This window comes from Cydia amplana, chromosome 17 (genome assembly GCF_948474715.1).
Source record: "Cydia amplana chromosome 17, ilCydAmpl1.1, whole genome shotgun sequence".
Classification (NCBI taxonomy): domain Eukaryota; kingdom Metazoa; phylum Arthropoda; class Insecta; order Lepidoptera; family Tortricidae; genus Cydia; species Cydia amplana.
The window spans coordinates 5,236,870-5,256,191 of NC_086085.1; the positions used below are offsets into that span (position 1 = coordinate 5,236,870).

Consider the following 19,322-nt stretch of genomic DNA (forward strand, 5'->3'; position numbering starts at 1 on the left):
ATATAAAAAAAAATAAAGATACAAACACAAATATGTACTTCACAAGATTCGGGATCGCATTTAGAGAGCTCCCTTAATTGAAATAGGTGGCGTATTCAAATTCGTAAGATTATGAATTAAAGACTCTCGATTTTAGCCTTTTGATTGATATACCTACATAGAGTTACTTTATCTTTTTTCATAAGGGTTGGAAGTAACATGACAGCTGTCTTCTCATACAATCGTTAGACCGGGCCGGGTTCGGGCCAGAGGTTCAGGCGCTTACTTTTCTATGACAGATAACCGGTGACCACGTAATGGTTTCCACAGAAAACGAAGCGCTGGAAGCTCCGGCCCGGACCCGGCCCAGTCTAACGTGAAAGTCATCCTTAAAACGCAAAATATGTATTGAAATAACGACTCACCGTACTCAAGATTTGTGAAAAAAAAAAATAAGTAGAGGCATTAAAATTTCATACCTTATTTTGTACCTGTACCTGAGAATCTGTAACTCTACTGCTTTGAAAACCATAAGATACGTGATACGTCACTTTCTATTGTCTAATTGGGCTCCATTACAAACTATATAACGATCTCTCAAGTTCCAAACGAGTTCTCGGGTTCGAACTTTAAGATACGTCAAATACTAGAGATTGAAACGATATGGATTGGATATGTCAGTGTCAAACAAGTGTCAAAAGTGACACATTTGTTTGAAGAAACGTCACTTATTTTGACACGTGTTTGACACTGACATATCCATTCCATATCGTTTCAATCTCTAGTATTTGACGTATGTTAAAGTTCGAATATGGCCGTTAGACGCTGCCAGGCGTGGCTCACTCCGCGATTTCTTCGCGTCGCAATAAGTACCTAAAAGTACATCCGTTCCATACCAATTTTGGTGGCTAGCCATAAGCCGCGCGTGGCACTTGCGCCACCTAGCGGTCATATCTGTCCTAATCGTAACAGACGCGTTTTGTTAGAGAGTGAATCTTCCGTACCTAGTACTACGAGTAGTACTATTATTTATTCTGTGACGCTGCGTAAGAAATTTCTGGTGCATAAAATTCGTAAAGCATAATTTAAGTTAAGCGCCCTTTACGCCAGCAAACACATCTTATTTTCCAACCACTTACTTCCCATTCCTTTTTATTGGAATTTAGACTTTATCATGAATATTTAAGGTGGGTTTTGCAATAATGTAGCGGCGTTAGAAGTTTTAAATACTTTTGACGCTGACATTTAAATTTGAAGTAGTGGCCTAGATAACGATGATGGTTGACCTGTGGAATGTATTTGAGATTTGCGACATAATTACGGAATGTCTTTCTCCGTTTCTCTTTTAGAATGCCAACGACGAGTAAAGTGGTCTTCAATTGTAGCCAATGAAGACCATACAGATGACGATGCAAGTGGCTAATACCTTGCGTTCGTTCGTGTAAGTTATTTTGCTTTCCTAAGTATCTTGGGATAGGTATTAAGAGTGCTGCTAGACGTATGTTACATGACTTAGGCCCACTTGCACCATTCCACTGACCCGGGGTTAACCGGTTAAACATGGAGTTACCATGGTTACAAGTACGATTTGACACTAGGTTAACGGTTTAACTGCTTAACCCCGGGTTAGTGGGATGGTGCAAGTGGGCCTAAGGTACACAAACATTATTGGGGCTCGTTATTGCTTCATTTGTTTTTTGGAAAGTTTCAAAAATCATTTCCGTTTAAGCAGCCGACGTTCAGTTAGATTTGATTGAAAACTAAACTTTCTAATATTAATATTGAGTTTTGTGTGTATTTCAGTTAGTGGGAGTGCAAATACGAGCATTACGAGTCCACTCCCGGGCTCAGACAAATGCTCAGACGCAAATTAGGCGCGCAACACAGAACATATTAAAGAGGTTAGAACGGCTATCGCGCGCAGTTAGTATCGGAACCGGTGTCGCCGCTCGTTCCTCTCCACATTTACTAACACTCGCGCAACGGTAGTAAAAACTTGTGTGCCTGGTGAATGGATACGCCTCCTTTAGACAGATTTGATGCCTGGCTTCTTAATCTGAACGTTATTGTGGCGCAAAAGGCATGTTTACGTTTTTCGGTCAGCGCGGGCGAATATAAGCATGCGAGCGTTTGCTCATAACCGGCGGCGACACGTACCCTGCTCGCATCGCCATTCTACTTGTTCTGTGGCGCGCAAGCAGACACGTTTGCAGACTGTGCAGTGTACAAGTATGAGGATTCGCAAATGTTGTGCCAGCGCTAGCTACGCTGCTACGATGTAATATTGCAGCGTATTCGTCAGATGTGGACGGACCTATGTTGGTCCGTCAAAGATTAAAGTTTGTATTGCCAGATGCTCACAAAGGTCACATTTTTCGTGACTATTGGCGCTCGACTGAGACATATGTACATACTATTATAAACTGCGTAACTTGTGATTTGGCCGCACTTGGTCCGTGACTTTTGCAATAAAAATGTGACTTTTATTAAACGAAACGTAACATGACTCGAAGCCCTGGTAACACTGCTGATATTTCTGTACTGTTCATAAATGTACGCGTAAACATATGAGTAAAAATAAATATGTTTAACACGTTTACTAACGGCCCCGTGCGAAAATATGCTTAACTTGTAGGTATAATTGCCACGGCGCATTAAAACTATTTTACACCTAATTATCACCAAAATTCGAATGCTGTTGTCGTATAAATCCAGACAAACACAAATCACGTTCAATTGTTAACGAGACCATTTCAATACCCAGGCAATTAGTAATTCTCGTAAACAAGTCGTGCTCGGCCTGACGACCCTTCCCTCATTGTCCTGTGGTGTTATTTCAGTCGCCTAGCCCGCCTAGGCGAGTTTTAGGCTTACGCACACCAGCATATTAATAAAGATACAGTGATTATTTGGCAATGATTAAATAAATGAGGCACGAAGGCCTGTGTACGTTAGATGTGGACGTGGAAGTGCGCTTGCGTGACGTCATGCGTACACGGCTTCAATAAAATTTCACCACACCAGCTTGTAAAGGCTCTCTTGATTGTTCAAAAATTGATGAGAAAGTTGTATTTTATCCACAAGAGTGGCAAAATAATTTGATGCAAATTTTGAGTGGTTTTCTTATTTTGGCTGGTGGAATTGACTTTTTATTGATGATTTTGAATAGGTAGTAAATATTTAACAGCGTTTATTTGGATTTGATTTGTAATGTTTTTACAGTTAGTACATTATTTTCTTTGCGTGTATGTGGTGTATTTCATTCGATGGCAACGCGCAAGATGCCAGTCAACGAATTTAATTTCCGTAACATTTCGAGTTGTCAGTGAGTCAATTTTGACTTATTTTCTTATGTTTATAATATCGATACGATTACAATAACTTTATTCATACGTTGAGTGAATTTGCTCATTTATTAAGTAACACATTATTACCTACGTAAAGTGTCATTCTGTGAAACTTGCTAAGTATGTTAACAAAAGTCACTAGTAAATTGACATTCAGAGACAATTTCATTATGGCGATTTGTTAACATAGTTCTAGCAAGTTCCATAGAATGACATTTTAGTACTTAATACTTTTGTAAGTTTTGACATAGAGAAAAAAATACATAGAGTGCTCACTCCATACATCAGTTTTAGTACCAAAAAGACTATTAGCATCTAGCATCGAGTAGCGGAACTATCAGTACTGCTACTTGACAATAGATGTAGCCACCGACCGGAAAGTCTTATGCTGTTGAGATAAGACTTTCCGGTCGGTGCTACATCTATTGTCAAGTAGCAGTACTGATAGTTCCGCTACTCGATGCTAGATGTAGACACTGAAATTAATAGTCTGAACTAATGTATGGAGTGAGCACTCTATGTATTTTTTTCTCTATGGTTTTGACATATTGAGTTAAATTCGAATTTAAACTGTTTTGAGACATACATTGAGTTAAAATTAAGTAGTTAATTTGAATATTCTTGCCCAATAAAATATCGTATTGTGGTTTATTTACTCTTGTTAAATACTTAAAAAATATAATATACGCAAAGTTATACTTATACTAGTCAGTCCAAGGCTTCGTTCACCAATGGAAATGAGGTCAGAAGACACAATTCAATTTGTTTAAGTAGGCTTATATTCTCTTCGAGAAAGAATCACAATAAACTTCGTAGAACATAGCTCAGATAATATACGGTCGAGTTCACTAACATCTTTACAAGCCAAAGTCCCAACAAATATTTTCACCACATCAGGGGCCCGTTTCTCAAAAGCTTGTAACTGGTAATACAATTTAAGCGGATGTCACTTTTTGACAGCTTTTGTTAGAAAGGGACTTCCACTTGTATTACAAGTTACAACTGTTACAAGCTTTTGAGAAACGGGCCCCAGCCACAGAATAAATAATAGTACTAAGTACAGAAGACTCACTCTGTTACGATCAGCACAGATATGGCCGCTAGGTGGCGACAGCGCCACGCGCGGCTTATGGCTTTCCCCAAAATTGGGGCCGAACGGATGTACTTTTAGCTACCTGTAGCAAAGCGACGAAATCGCGGAGTGAGCCACGCCTGCCCCATCTCGTATAATCTCTCTTGATTGTTCAAAAATCAATCAATCAGTAATTTATTTCTTTGAATGCTTATGGCTTTTTATGGTTTAAGCTTTGAATGAGTATGGAATTATTCAGTTTAAGGTGCAGTAGGTTTGACTGCACGATTGGCTCGAATTCGTGTGCGTGACGTCACTGAACTGGCCCCATTCTTATTGCCCTAAAGGCCCCGTCTTTAGATATATGTCAATGGCCAGCAGAGTTTTTGAAAAATCGTAAAGCTTTTTTTAACACAATTTTAGATGACCTAAAATTTAATTAGTAATTTTGAAGCCTTTTTCTAGTATGTTCATCGATTTGAAACCTGTTTTTTTGAGTTTAACTCGATAGAATAAAAAAACCGGCCAAGTGCGAGTCGGACTCGCGCACGGAGGGTTCCGCACCATCAACAAAAAATAGAGCAAAACAAGCAAAAAAACGGTCACCCATCCAAGTAAGTACTGACCCCGCCCGACGTTGCTTAACTTCGGTCAAAAATCACGTTTGTTGTATGGGAGCCCCACTTAAATCTTTATTTTATTCTGTTTTTAGTATTTGTTGTTATAGCGGCAACAGAAATACATCATCTGTGAAAATTTCAACTGTCTAGCTATCACGGTTCGTGAGATACAGCCTGGTGACAGACGGACGGACGGACAGCGGAGTCTTAGTAATAGGGTCCCGTTTTTACCCTTTGGGTACGGTACCCTAAAAATCGCAAATAGGTATATACTTTTGTGCAATACTGCTACGAGCTACAACGTAGAGCGCGTAGGCGCCAATCAGATGGGTTCATGAGGGCATTACAATTTGTAACCCCTTCAGCGCTTTGTCAGTTTACCTCTACGAAGCATTTTCGCAACATACCGGGAACTCCATTTTATCGGCTACGACCGTAGCTCAGAGGTGAAATATTCGCGTTCAGTGCCAGCGCGAGCTACGCGCTACGAGCGTAGCCGATAACACGGAGTTTTTCCCGTGTTATCGGCTACGCTTGTAGCGAAAAGCGCCTACACACTGAACCCGCCTAGCGGGTCGCTGGCAGTGATTGTGTATTAATCTGACTTATATACTTTGAGAATGTACATGTTATAAATGTTACTCGTGAAATGCAATGCGAGACTCTTGGCCCGATTCGGATTTTGTATATCGCCAAGATACGATAACGATATGTTTAAGATCTAACCTGTCAAATTTGACATTTCCGCGATTCTGGAGATACTCTTGAACGATTTCCACAAGATATTACTTCAATCTAATTCACATCTAATAGATATCTAACACGATCTATCGTAAAAGTGACATTGGTTGCCCGAATTGCGCTGCAAAAGAGAACTAGTTGAAATCTAAACTATAACGTATCTAGAATGGATCTAGTACGTGTCGTCTCTTGTGAATATCTTGAAGTTCGAATACGGCAGTAACTATTATTAGATGTGAATTAGATCTCTAAGTACCTAATACATTCTGGAAATCGTTCAAGAGTATCTCCAGAATCGCGGAAATGTCAAATTTGACAGGTTAGATCTTAAACATATCGTTATCGTATCTTGGCGATGTCTAAAAGATATCTAATAGATGTCTATTACAAAATCCGAATCGGGCCCCGAGTAATCACAAATCGACTAATGACAAATCAATATTAAATCAAGTTGAGATTATTAAAGTTTGAACGCTTCGTTTGTCTTTTACTTTAAGCATGCTTTAAGTAACCTGTCCTATATGTGTGTATTGTGTGTGATGGTAAAACATCTAATCGTATCGGTCAGACGATGGTGCGACCTAAATCTAGACCTCGGTATTCCCGTATACTAGAGAAAAATCGTTCTCAAGAAGAAAAAAGTTGACTATTAGATAATTTGGTAAGGATCCTTATCATTCACGAGAGGATAAGGAAATAAGTAGCTATGTAAAAACCAATAAATAAGGTATAATTGCATGTAGCAAGTGCAAATACAGACAGCGATTAATCTAATTTATCAACCTAATACCCACATTTTTACTTTACTTGGAAAGCACTACCTATAGTTCGTTTTTTTTAGCATTAGAAAGAAGGTAAGCGATCTTGACATGTCTTTTAATTGAAAAGCGCTTTTTAAAAATCAGTAACTTATACTTATGAAAGCAGAAGAATATAAATGATCGTATTAGATTCATAATTGTTACATATTTGCCGTGACTTATTTTTAAAACATGTTTTTCAATTAAAAGACACATCAAGATTGTTTACCTTTTTTCTAATGCTAAAAAAACGAACTATACAAGCCTACTGAACAAAACTGACACGAATGAAAATTAACTGAACAAAATGACATCTTTCATTTGCTGTCATCTTAATTCTCAGTATTGTTGCGTAAAAAAATATTCATTTATCATACCAATTCCTGTGAATGGACCTGTCTTCATTCTTTAAATCCCAAGAAAAACGAGAGCTTATTTTCCATATTTTCCCGACGCTAAAAGCCACTTTTATAAGCAAAGCGTTTAAACGGAGCGACAACCTAACTCCTAATCCTATCTCGCGAACGCAACAGTAATGCATTTTTATCAGATCACTAAATTGAGCATCAAAATTGACTATAAAACCATTACTCACCCTGATGGACTCCCCGTCCTAGTCAGAAAGGGCTAGAGCCCCGGAGACACCCGACTGTGTCCGAGTGCACCCGAGGCCCGACCGACGTCCCGACTAGTCGCTAAACAACCTCCGCCGACCGCGCTACTATCCGACCTCCTTCACTTTACACATGTGATAAACTTTTTTTATAATAGTGCAGTGACCGATATACAGTTCAATATTTAAATTTTGAATTTGTTTTTTTTTTTTAATTGTTTTTCGCGCGATGGGTATCGTTGAAACGGCCAGACGGCGACTGTAAGCCGTGTACTTAAGGTTCGTGTATATGTTAGCCTAGGTTTATAGTACTTAGACTAGATTTTTGTTGTTTGGCAATGTTGTCTTAAGTATAAGGTTTTTATTAACATAGGTTTATAGGGCGTAAGTATCTATGAGACCCGTAAAACCTGGCTTGAAGTAGTCGATTTAGTAGGTATATAATAATTATTATAAAAAAATATTAAATATTTATTCGTGATGATGACAGAAAAAAATATCTTAAGATTTTGAAATTAATGTTAGAGACGATAGATTCGTAAGATTGTTTAAGTATACCTAGAAACTTATTGGAACGGAAAATTCGGTTGGTAGGTAATTTATTTAAGTAGGCCATGAGAATTCATACTTAAAGCACAGAATAAATAATAGAACTAAGTACAGAAGACTTACTCTCTAACAAAACGCGTCTGTTACGATCAGCACAGATATGGCCGCTAGGTGGCGACAGCGCCACGCGCGGCTTATGGCTTTCCCCAAAATTGGGGCCGAACGGATGTACTTTTAGCTCCCTGTAGCAAAGCGACGAAATCGCGGAGTGAGACACGCCTGATTAAAGTTTATTTCCATTAAAAATATAAATTTATTTAGCACGAAAATATAAAACTCAGGGTTTAAACTGTAAAGTGTGCGTATATTATATGTACCATCAATCTACACCTCTATTTACCAAAGCTGTCGAATATACATAGGTACATAAGTAAATTGAGTGAAATAATTTACTTATTTGTATTTGACGTGTACGACTACGTTATAATTGCATTACCTATAATTGAGCACCGTTCATTAATATTAACCCGTACATATTTATTTGCTCGATAGTTAAGTAATTATTATACCCTATTCACAATATACTTTGCCGGTAATTATACCGTCGTCAAATATCGATAGTACCTACATATTGAGCTTGTAGGACGTAAGATTCCCTCATAATTACTTAGCCCTTAAGCTCTATTCTAGAAAAAAAATATATGAATAAAAATATTGTTATTGTTAATAAGGATTGTTTCATTACCAAACTAATTTAGGTTTGAAATCGAGTAAGAGTTAAGTATGTCACTAATTACAAGTAGGTACATCAGTTTCCCCAAATTAACCCCTATCACACGTTCGTGCCCAGCGGTGGATATCCTATTTAAACGAGCAATAAATCTATTAGTGGCGGAGCGTCTATAAAGCTCGATTTTCATTTGTCTAAGCTAGGTACTTGGTAATACTTCTTTACAAATATTATAATTATGTCAAAGTTATTCTGCCTATCTAAGCGCGACTTGCACCATCCCACTAATCCGGGGTTAACCGGTTAAACCGTTAACTGCGTGTCAAATTGTACTAGTTTACTGGTAACCATGGTAACTCCAGGTTTAACCGGTTAAGCCCGGGTCAGTGAATGGTGCAAGTGGCCCTAAGTATTTCTCACCTCTTCACGCTTAAACCGCTGAGATAGTTTGAGGCCCGAGGAAGGACATCGTTTTTACGAGTATCAATTATCATCATTAATCATCGTCATTCCACGCAATCCAAGTCGCGGGCAGAAGCTAAGTTGATATATTTAATTAGAAACTCGATCTATACAAAAAATTGCCCTATTACTCCGGCTTGCCAAATTAGCGTGTTTAACATGCTGCCACTGATATATACATACATATTTTAGTTTGTAAATAATGTACATACACGATTTTCGTAAATAGGTTTCATTCCAAATTCGTATACCTTAGTTTTTACGTACTCGAAGAACGTAAACGAAGGGGGTATGTTTTTTTAAAGCTGAAACGAAAGCATTTTTGTTCGTACAGTCAATAATCTGATGACTGTAATATCATTAGCCGTCAAAACATGTCGAATAAGCGCGTGCATTGATCTTTACAAGTATTATATTATTATTCTCTTTCTTTTCGCATTCGCAGCAGAAAGTAGCGAAATAAATTAGGAGTAATTTGGCAAAGTGTTTCAGCGGGGCGGGACCATCGCCGACACGTGGCGCAGCTACCAGGCGTGTCTCACTCCGCGATTTCGTCGCTTTGCTACAGGTAAATTTTGGGGAAAGTCATAAGCCACGCGTGGCGCTGTCGCCACCTAGCGGCCATATCTGTGCTGATCGTAACAGACGCGTTTTGTTAGAGAGTGAGACTTCTGTACTTAGTACTATTATTTATTCTGTGCAGCTACATACAGTTACTACACACATACATACATGCCTGAATCAGGCTAATGGTAAATATCACTTGGAAATCAGTAAAAATATGCGTTTTAATTATATAGGTATACTAGCGACCCGCCCCGGCTTTGCACGGGTTAACAAATTATACATAAACCTTCCTCTTGAAACTCTCTATCTATTTAAAAAACCGCATCAAAATCCGTTGCCTAGTTTTAAAGATCTAAGCATTCATACAGACAGACAGAGAGCAGGAAGCGACTTTGTTTTATACTATGTAGGTAGTGATTGATATAAGGTGGCATAATGCCGGGATAACACTAGGACGATGATGATGTTGATAATATACCGTAAAATGGGGTGAGTAGGCGCAAAACTGACATTCAAATTTTATTTTTACATATGCAAACTGAATGGTGTATATACAGTATATAATAAGTGTTCCGGACGTTTGTATTTTAGTTTTTATTTTATTTTGGGTAGTTCCATTTCATAGCTTTGACGATAAACAGGAAAACCCACCTCACCCTGTAGTCCCTCGTATATGGGGTGAAATGTGAAGTGAAGTGTGGTTTTCATACAAAGGTGATTTTGGAAGATTGTTGGATCGATTTTTTTTTATTATGAGTATTAACTATAGCTCCATTTTAAATTGGAATACATTATTTTTGTAGCAGTAGGCTTAAAAATCCATCTCACCCCCCTTTCATCCCTTCTCTCCCCATTCATAACCCAACTCTCCCCGCAAACCCTACTCACCCCATTTTACGGTAATAAGAAAATATTCTCACCATTGCTGAAATCACCTAAAACTAATTCAATCGCCTTAAAACGAACCCTTAGTAACTGTATTTCAACGTTCCAGGCGAACATACCTATATCTAGGCGAACTTACGAATTATTTTATCTCGCTCTGTTTGGGCCCGATTCAGATTTTGTAATAGACATCTATTAGATATCTTTTAGACATCGCCAAGATACGATAACTATATGTTTAAGATCTAACCCAAATCTAACCTGTCAAATTTGACATTTCCGCGATTCTGGAGATACTCTTGAACGATTTCCATAAGATATTACTTAGAGATCTAATTCACATCTAATAGATATCTAACACGATCTATCGTAAAAGTGACATTGGTTGCCCGTATTGCGCTGCAAAAGAGAACTAGTTGAAATCTAAACTATAACGTATCTAAAATGGATCTAGTACGTGTCGTCTCTTGTGAATATCTTGAAGTTCGAATACGGCAGTCTGGCTCCTTTTTTTTTAATTTATATGAATTTCACAATTGAATTACGCGGAGTTGTTGTCATGTCTGTGGTCGTCTGAATTGAGGGGTGCCTCAAGTTATAAGAGATTTTCTATTAGGTATGGAGTCCGTCTAAATTAACTCTGCACCAACGAATGACAGCATAATGTTGATTGTACGAACGGCTTTTTGAGGGTTCTTGAGACTCTAAGGTCTTTGCAATTAGGTTAATGAATTGTCCCTCAAAAGTGTGTAGCAAATTACTGTTCGAAATCCGTAACTATTAATGTAAGTTGACGGCAGCAGTTAGGTACCAGTAATGGACAAGGGTCCAATGGTGGTCCAAAGGGTCCAAGAAAGTAATAGTTATTTTTTAAAGAATGATCTTTGAATTAATAACGAAGTGTCCATCAACAGCAGTGTTGGCCGAACGTTAATTGCAATTGACCATTAACCATTACAAATTGAAACCATTTCAATTTGGTCAATTGCATTAATGTTGCCAACACTGATCACGAGCGTCAGGTTAGAACGGCTATCGCGCGCAGTTAGTATCGGAACCGGTGTCGCCGCTCGTTCCTCTCCACATTTACTAACACTCGCGCAACGGTAGTAAAAAACTTGTGTGCCTGGTGAATGGATACGCCTCCTTTAGACAGATTTGATGCTTGGCTTCTTAATCTGAACGTTATTGTGGCGCAAAAGGCATGTTTACGTTTTTCGGTCAGCGCGGGCGAGTATTAGCATGCGAGCGTTTGCTCATAACCGGCGGCGACACGTACCCTGCTCGCATCGCCATTCTAACTTGTTCTGTGGTACAACATTAATCCGGCGACGGTCACCGTCGACGGATACGTCTGGGAGGACATCGTCATCACAACATTAATGATGATTAACTAAAGTAATGATGTGCCGTCAGAAAGTCTCCTAAATTACGAATTTTCCACATCGAAACATTTTGGAAACTTTTGTATAGGCATCGAAATTTTCCGTTTCCAAAATGAAAGTTTCTTTAAGTTCCTATGTATTTTTCCTTATATTTCCGAGAACTTTCCCAACTTCTTACTTGTACATCCGTAACCTTAACCCCACGATACTGTCGCAAAAGTACACAAGACAGTACCGTTAACAATCTCACGGACATTTGTAATTTTTATTCGCTACTTGCACCAACTCACTACACGCGGTACCGTCAGCAGCTACATGTATCCGACAGAAAGCCGTAGGTACGAGAATACCAGTATTGATATTTGTAATATTCTCGCTTTTCATTTACCACTTGCACCGGACCGGGTGTACACGTGGTACGGTCAGCAGCTATCTATTTGTACCTGTTACAGACGGCCACAAAACAATACCGTCAGCATGCTCGTGGACGTTTGTAATTGACCGGTTTAATTTACCGCCCGGTTCGTTACACGTGCTATCAGCATTAATTGAAAAAACAACAGCAGTAAAGTCAAAAAAATTAATTTCAGTACCATGTAGTGCCTTGTCGCAGTGACAATCAATATGAAAGTCACTAGGGACCGCTTGCTACTGTCACTGTGACAAGGTACAAAAGGTACAAGGTACTTAAATTAAATTCCTTGACCGTACTATGATATGAACTTCTTCTCTAAGTAAGAATAATGGAGTGTCAGAGACGTGATACTTACAATATCGCTTATGACGCTATTGTAAAGTCAGCATCAAATAGATAGTGACGACCAGAGTGGCCAAATATATCGTAACACACCTTTGTTATCATATAAATAAGGTTGTGTTATATTTGGTCACTTTGTAAGTCATTATCTATTTGTTGCTGACTGTACCAAAACCGCAAATATATTTTCTGTCGCGAATATTGGTCACATATGTATTATAATTATTATCTATTCCCTACAAATAAATTTTTCGTCGAATTATTCAAAACGGTCTCAAAATTTATAACCATATTAATGTCAATTAGTGTGCAAAATAATAAATTGATCACAATTTTCTATTGCTCAAATATAAATAATAAAATCTCAGTTGTTACCAAGTTAGAAGATCAGTCACAAAATAAAAAGTTGGTTCAGGCGGAGTATGTCACTTTCTTAGGACGTCACATTCTGAGTTCGTCACTTTCTGACTTTGTCACTTTCTGAGATCGTCACATTCTGAGTACGACACTTTCTGAGGACGTCACTTTCTGAGTACGTCACATTCTGAGAACGCCACTTTCTGAGGACGTCACTTTCTGAGTTCGTCACTTTCTGAGTTCGTCACTTTTTTAGCATAGGTACGATTTAACAGTATAATATACCTGCACGAAAGATGTATACTGCCAGCAACCAGATTAGCTGTTCGACATACGGTCGCTTTTATATCCTACATACCAATACCAATCTCTGTTTGCCTTACACCTGACTGGTAGAGAATTCCATTTGGCAAAACGTCCTATGTTTCGTGCAATAAAGTGAAAATAGAGAAATAAATAATAATAATAAAACAATCTAATTATGTTTCAATCAGAGTATTTAATTCAGAATAAGTACTTAGAAACTACAAGCACCAAAACATTTAGCCACAGATTGGAGTTAGGCCGGCAACAGCTTCGATTCAATCAATACACATAAATGTTTCGCACAGTAGGAACCATGATTTTGTCATTCGCCGCTGTGATTAGCTCGTGAAGGCATCACGGCAAGCTCGCTGACACCAGTAGAAGGTCATTCCAACATATTTACATTTAAACGGACTGCCGCTCCTTTCATGACAACATATTCTTCAGCATCTTCTGTCATGTCTCCAGTCTCCATAAACTCAAACGTCTTTTTTTCTGATGGTAGTGTAAATTTTGGATACCTATCTGCGTATAAAATCAGCATTGCAGTTTTGTTTCAGACAATATTTCTTCTCGTGTCATCTGTGGAGAATAGGCGTCAATGGATTTTTTCTTCAAAGCGTTGCCGAATTTTAGAATATATGTTCAGCCTCAGCCATCAATCACTTCTGCGTATGGAGTGATCCATACTCTCATAGTTCTCATGTTCTTTATTTGTTTGTTTTCTTCCTATATGTATAGGTTACACGATGAATTTTTAAATTATTATTACATTATACTTTTAGCCTGACAATAAAAATCTAGCATGTCGCCGATTTGACATCGCTGATTTTTTTTCTATTTAAAATGCGAAACTACAAAAAGGTTATATATAAGTAGTTTGTCAAAGGACTCTCTCATTTCAAACATAGACAGAGATAATCATACTATCTTTGTCTTACTCTAGTACTAGCACCCAAAAGAAAAGGATGAGTACAGTTTGTATTGTTCTTATTTAATGACAAATTGGTTTGACCAACTATACTTACAGTCCGTTAACTCTCAGAATGAAATTCGTTTTTCGGGTAAAATCGGACGTAATCGCGTAATAGAAAATAGAAAATATATTTTTTAATGTTGATCCTAGCGAAAAAAGTAGCATTTATTTTATAAGAAATCTCAAATAGATTATTTACGTAAAAGATAATTTTTTGCTGTGGGCTACCGTTTACGAGTTATTTACGAAAAACTAAAAAATAACAACCTTAGCATAAATTATACGTGACTTTCCCACTTTAATATATTTTAAAACATTGATCCTAGCGAAAAAGTGTACTGAATCTTTTTTGTAGGAAATTTTATATGGATTACTTATGTAGTAGAACATTTTTTGCTACGGGCCACCGTTCAAGAGTTATTAACGAAAAACTCTAAAAAGGGACCTTAACACCATAATAACATCATAATTTGACAGAGTCGCCGGTCAAAGGAACCGAGGTGGAAAGTTCCCAAATTAGTAATCTGATAGCCCACGTAGTGAAGAATCTAAAAAAAATTTTTGGACATCGAGGTTTGTACCACCTTGTATAGAGTAGTTAATACCACCATAACTAGTAGGTAAGTAAATATTTAAATTCATTAAAATATGTGACTTTTAAGTAGTGATGGGTAGGACATCAATTTAAAATGAGTTTGTATGAGTACCTCATTTTCTAAAATGAGGTGTTACAATGTCTTACTTCAAATGAGGTGAGGTACTAGCATATTTTCAGCGTCGACTATTCTATTAATTCCAACAGCGACATTTTTTTTATGTATATCGGCGACGGACGGTCCTAATGGCGGTGGGCGCGTGGGGGTAGTACCTAGATGTATTACTTCACAGCCAAAATAGTAGGTATGCTACCCACGCATGAAATAAACATTCAGACTTGTTAACCATACTAGTGCCTACTATATTTCAGTACTAAATTATCAAAACGACCAATCACTATTCTAAAATGATTTTATTTAAAATAAAAAGATCACATGAAATCGTTTAAATCTTTATTTTACAAAAGTAAGTTTCTAATGGCACATAAGAAATCAAAATAACACTTGGAATAAAACACTTAGCTAAACGGTTAAAGAACGTGAGAATCTATAAGCTTTCAGAATAATCCTTCAGGTATAAGCCTTCAGGAACGTAGCGAATTAGGCACGAGCTTGGCTAACGTCCGATCTCTAGCGCGGTCCGATCAAGAAGAAAGAAGCCAGTTCCAGCGGCGGAGCCAACCGCTCCCGCCTCCAATTCAAGTTGGTAAACCTGCCTGACCAGTCTACCAACATAACGACAAAAATGCCTGCTCGTGCCTACGTTCACTCAAGATACTACGTCATCTTGACGTTCCAAAGCCTTCTACCTGTCATTTAGTTCAACAATACGCCAAACATTGCTAATCGATTTTATACAGGCGTCTAACTATGAACTGTAATGCTGCAATACGTCTTTCTGGTGTCTCGCTCCGACACGGCCGTCCTGCGCTACACACGTCCTCGTGTGTGGGTGTATTTGATTCTGTAACAAAACATACAGCACAGTATCTCATCGCTCGGTCATTCCTGACCAATAAATTGGGTCTCACTCAAATTACTATTAAAATCAAACTTTGTTATCAATCGAACCAGAAAAAATTATTGTTCAAAATTACTTTAACAATCCTCAATTCTCAAGTCAAAAATAGTCCATCGAGCAACGACTAAATAAAAATAATCATCAGTAATCATCGCCGCTATCTAACGGATACACTCCAATAAACAACCATCCATCTGGCGGATACTCTCAAATTTATGTAAAAACAGAACAATCCCAAACATCAAAACACAAATCACAACAGCTCTAATTCATTGCTCGACAGTATCACTACTATTGTCATCAATATCAATTTACGGGGAAATTATCTAGCATTAAAAAAAAAATTGGTCATATGTGATCTAAATTTTTGTAAGACATCTTAAAATAAATAACATTCTGAATTGATAGTTTCAATTTCACTCATATGAACACAGTACATAAACAGGAATTCATTTTTAACAAAACAACACCAGTCCTTCGGTGCATTGCCAGTCCTTCGGCAGATACCAGACCCTCGTCAGAAGTAACCATCTCAGCCGCGTAAGTGCTACTCCTCGCAAAGAGCATTCTGCACATAAAAAGCAGACCACGTGCACCTCTTACATGCTCCGGCACTTCTGATGCGGTCACTAAACAATACCCAGTCCATCGAAAGCAAAACACTAGTGCCCAGTCCATCGGGCGTACTTTCAGTCCATCGAAAGCAAAACAGTATTGCCCAGTCCATCGGGCATGCCTTCAGTCCATCGAAAGCATGACAGTATTGCCCAGTCCATCGGGCGTGCCTTCAGTCTATTGAAAGCAAAACAGTAGTGCCCAGTCCATCGGGCATAATTTCAGTCCTACGAAAGTACAAGCTTTCAGTCCATCGAAAGCACAAAAAATTGTTAAGAGTGAATCCCGAAAAGAAAATAAACACAGGCGTTACAATCATGTAACTCGGAATTACTGACACTATCAGCGTCAACTGATCGACTGAAACTGAACTTTACTGATCAAAATAACTGAAAATCGCTTTTTACTTTAGCTTTTACAACAGAAACTCGCTCAAGAGTTCTAAACAGATGTAAGACATCTCAAAATAATCCCAACGAAATGGGAACTGCTCACCAGCTTAATAAAGTATGATGCACGCGACCAAGTCAAAGGTGGTGGCGGTGAGGTCCAACCCAAGCACGGAGGCTGATCCTTTCCGCTTGCCGTTGCCGTTGCTGCGGCAGATTGCGAGAGACACGATGTGGTTCAACATAGCTGGGTGTTACTGAAATCATCATTTGCACGGTATCAGGTTTATCATGTATGCAGGCTAAACTCAAAAGGTTTATGAAATGCAAGGTAGCGGTCACAAAAACCATGTTTCCAATGTATACGGGACTTCAAAAATCTCAGAATAAAATTTAAACTTCAATGAGTTCGTTTTATTTCCTTCTATGAACAAACACGTGTGTTCCAAAAATAAGTAACACGGTAAAATGGGCTAATACGAAAAGTGACAGCTTATTAGTTACGTTCGACTGTTATGCTTCGCCATTACACTCAAAATAAAATTCACTAATAAACAATTAGAACGAAACCTGTCCTTTTATTTCCAAATCTCCAGCACTAAGATACTGCACAGCTGCTTCTGTGTCACGGGCGTAATGGTGTCTGCAAAGTTCGCTCGGCTCTGGCTGCAGGACACTGTAACATTAATTTTCATATGCGTAGCTCATGTTTCCATAGTGTGCACGATTTGTGATCTATCACGGCATTACGAGCAATAATTTGTCGCAATTTTATTAATTACTAAACGTTACAGGGTAAAGATTACATAATCCTATGCATTGGCAAATCAGCAGGATCAATTTCTAACGGTGCATTGTATTTTCATAAAAAAAAATATTTTTTGAGGGTAGATGCACAAGTGAGCGATGAAATAATATCACGTCGCGACAGCCAATATTTGATTTTAATTAACAATATGGATTTCATACCAAAATAACTTAAGATCACTTAGATTTAAATGGATTTTAAAAATTAATTGTATGTTCAAATCAATTATTGAGGGTAGATTCACAAGTGAGCGATGAAATAATATCACGTTGTGATAGCTAATACGTGGTTTTAATTAACAGTATGGATTTCAAATCAAAATAACTCAAGATCGCTTCGATTTAAATGGATTACAAAAATTAATTATAAAGAAACGTGGCGATACCAGACATGACGTCACGTCACGACCAGTCTGAGGGCCTACCGCGAACCACGTTCGACGTGTTGCCTCTCTGTCGCACTTGTAAATTCGTACGTAAGTGTGACAGGGAGGCAACACGTCGAACGTGGTTCGCGGTAGGCCCTCTGTTCGACAGCCCCAATTATAATTCACAATTTCACAATAATTCTCGCCAAATAACAATGAATTGCACTCACCTTTCAATGAAGGTTAGACACGTGAGCTTACCATTTACCACGTGTCCAGATTATGGAATGTAGGTCACCAGAAATACACCACGCTCCCAGGTGGCTGTGTAAGCAATACATGAAACTCCGCATCCATCCCACTTGCTGATATCGGCGACGGACGGTCCTAATGGCGGTGGGCGCGTGGGGGTAGTACCTAGATGTATTACTTCACAGCCAAAATAGTAGGTATGCTACCCACGCATGAAATAAACATTCAGACTTGTTAACCATACTAGTGCCTACTATATTTCAGTACTAAATTATCAAAACGACCAATCACTATTCTAAAATGATTTTATTTAAAATAAAAAGATCACATGAAATCGTTTAAATCTTTATTTTACAAAAGTAAGTTTCTAATGGCACATAAGAAATCAAAATAACACTTGGAATAAAACACTTAGCTAAACGGTTAAAGAACGTGAGAATCTATAAGCTTTCAGAATAATCCTTCAGGTATAAGCCTTCAGGAACGTAGCGAATTAGGCACGAGCTTGGCTAACGTCCGATCTCTAGCGCGGTCCGATCAAGAAGAAAGAAGCCAGTTCCATCGGCGGAGCCAACCGCTCCCGCCTCCAATTCAAGTTGGTAAACCTGCCTGACCAGTCTACCAACATAACGACAAAAATGCCTGCTCGTGCCTACGTTCACTCAAGATACTACGTCATCTTGACGTTCCAAGGCCTTCTACCTGTCATTTAGTTCAACAATACGCCAAACATTGCTAATCGATTTTATACAGGCGTCTAACTATGAACTGTAATGCTGCAATACGTCTTTCTGGTGTCTCGCTCCGACATGTATATACATATTTATGTATTCATCACTTCCTTTACGCACGCGAGCACCTAGCGCCTCGCGCGATCCAGTGACTCTCTTGTGAGTTGTGAGGAGTGTATGAGTTTTGAGGGTCGCGAGACTCGCGAGTGAATTTGAACGGATAAGAGTTTTTTTGAAATTTGACGTGTGTGAATGAATAGAGAAGTGAAGTAAGACATTTTTGCGGTACGAAGTACTGCGACAAATTAACAAAATGAGTGGTACAAATGAGGTGCCTCACGAGTGAGCGACTCAACACTACTTTTAAGTACTTACTGTATATTTACAAATTAAATTT

General features: G+C 38.4%; 1 protein-coding gene across 1 annotated transcript in view; it reads left to right on the forward strand.

Moving 5' to 3' along the window:
- Window positions 1-6,936: 6,936 nt before the first annotated feature.
- Window positions 6,937-19,322, forward strand: part of LOC134655762 (uncharacterized) — a 111,402-nt gene continuing 99,016 nt past the window's right edge. The window contains exon 1 of the mRNA XM_063511228.1: window positions 6,937-7,451. The gene's annotated coding sequence lies outside the window, so the exon portion shown is untranslated. The remainder of the gene's footprint in view (window positions 7,452-19,322) is intronic.